Below are 2,617 nucleotides of genomic sequence, written 5' to 3' on the forward strand. Positions count from 1 at the left end.
TTCAATTTCTGTTAGTAGGGCACGACTTTCCCTTTTTTATTTCTTCCTTCTACTAGTACAGTTGATCGTTATGAGTAGATTCTTGGAGATCCATTGGGAAACATAATAAATGAATTTGGTTTTATTGATTATATTTCAAAGTACTTCTATTCTTTAATGTGATTTTCATTCATTCAATGAGAAGTTTATACCAATTGTTTCATATTTTGCACTCTTGTTGAATATGCTAGTGATTTTTCATTAGATGAGCTATCTTTTCCAATGCAATTATAGATATATTATTTATTTCCTATTTTCTCAACTGCTTAAATCAAATTTTTGAGTAGTTATTTACTAAAAAAATTTCCATCTAAAATCAATTTAATTGTCATTAGAATTAAGTGAATTTTTTCCTAGTTTTAGTGGCTAATCATTCACCGTTTTAAATCTCCAAAAAAGGCATGTTGTGTGATTACTATATTAGTTGTTAGAAAATACTTTGTAATATGATATTCATCATAAAAAGAACATTTTAAATCCCTAATTTCCGTAGGCTAATTTTCTCTTAATTTAGGCAAGCTCTATATATCGTTCTAATCAAGATAGGTTAAATTAGATTTCCCTTGTTGTTTGCATTTAGATTAGTTTAAATTTTATTTGGAAAATCATTTTATGTGTCCCCTCACATAGGGGAAAAAGCTTAGGTGTGGCTTGGCTAAGCCCTCATTTTAACTAAAAGGTCACTTTCATGTAATAGGTCTGCAAAAGGGTAGATTTGATATCTCTCGTCTTCTTCGTAAGTAATAAAAATACCACAAGTCAATGAGGAGAGAGAGGGAGTAACTAGTCCAAATAGAACTAGTCATAGTTGTCATTTAAATGGATAAGAGTCTAAATTGGGACCCTAATTGGATGGTCTTCCCAAATGTTGATGAGGTCTTTTTTTTCCATCAACATTTTTGGCACTAGAAGGAGAGGCTACAATAAATTGTTTTGTTAAATACCTTGTGTTTTAGAGGTTTTATATTTTGATAATGTCTCCTTCTAAATGACCTCTTTAGAGTGTCTTCACTAGAATTCCACCTACCACCACTCCACTATACATAGTAAAGCGCTTGTCAAAGACAAATTTTAAGGGTAATAATAATGTCCCTACTTTCGATGATGTTCCTCAATTCATTCTAAATTGTAATAAATTTTCTATGGAGGAAGGTATGATGTGGAGGATGTTTACTCTCACTTTGACAGATTTGGCTAAAGACTGGTGTAGATCATTACCATTTTGCTCCATTCACACTTAGGACATGTTTTTAGAAATTTTCCTACATGTTTTTGAGGATTACGATTATGAAAAGGTTTGTGATCAATTTGAGATAATTCATCGATTAGTAGGTGAGTCTTTGGATGATTTGATAATTAAAATTAACTTAATTTGTTTTCAATTTCGATTTGAAGATTTACCTCCAAAGTTTTAGTTGATTGGGTGGTTTAGAGAATTAGTTTCTCTTTGTTGCATTCAAAATACATATCATAAAAAAAAAATTAAGTTTTGCTTAGTCTTCTCTAGTTTCTATTAACATTACCAAAAGTTCACATATGAAATATTCAAATGAAAATCATGATATAATCACTTCAACGATGTATCATAAATTTCTACAATTGATGCATACTTCCTATAATGTTAAGGAGGACAGTGATGCTATCTCTTGTGTTAATAATTAACAATCACAAACATTGGAAGTTATTAAAAATCAACTTCAAGAAGATACTGAAAAGATGCTTGAAGAATCAGTTTCCAATCAAACTAAAAATCAACAAGCTAATATGCTAATGAAGGCACAAATAGTACATTTCAATAATGGACAATTTGCTACTAATTTTTCTGAATTTTCTGAATTTCCTCATGCTGAACTTGATTATCATTCACAAATATTTAGGTATCCAAGCATTAGTCTTCAAGAAAGTATGATCAACCATGTAAATGATCATGATTCTTAAAGTTGCATTAGAAAAGATTGAAAAGAATCTATGGATAGGGAAATTTTCAGGTTCATTTATTTCAATAATCATTTCTCTCTTTATACAGATCGTTTTGATTATAGCAATTTCTTTCTTTCTTGTTCTAAAATTTCACTTTGCATATATTCTATTCAAGATAATAAATGATCTAACATAAATGAATTACCATTTAGTTTGATCGAGACAAGGAGGCATACAATGATCATTCTTTCAACAACGTTGAAAATTTATTCAATCTTTCTTCTTGTTCTGATATGTCTTATGGAAGGGATGGGAATACTGACAAAATTTGTGAAGTCATATATGATGATTATTTAGAGATGGAGGACAATGATCCATTTTAGTCTTTATCTATTCCTCACACTCTTAATAGTTCTTGTATGTTTGAAACGATTATTCTCATTTTCCTAATATTGATATTAAAGAGGTTCATTTTGAAATTCCATTAAACTATAATGACTTTTCTGTTCCTATTTATGAGTCTCACAATATTGAACTTTCCATTCCTACTCATAGTATTCAACCTGCCTCTTATTGACAAGTTGATGCTGGTAATTGTTCCAATTTCATTATTATGGATCATTCTTGGGAAGAGAAAATTACTTCAAATGAGTCCCAA

This window comes from Pinus tabuliformis, chromosome 3_2 (assembly GCF_031772625.1).
Source record: "Pinus tabuliformis cultivar Carrire ecotype Pingquan chromosome 3_2, CPIR1, whole genome shotgun sequence".
In the NCBI taxonomy this organism is placed as follows: Eukaryota; Viridiplantae; Streptophyta; class Pinopsida; order Pinales; family Pinaceae; genus Pinus; species Pinus tabuliformis.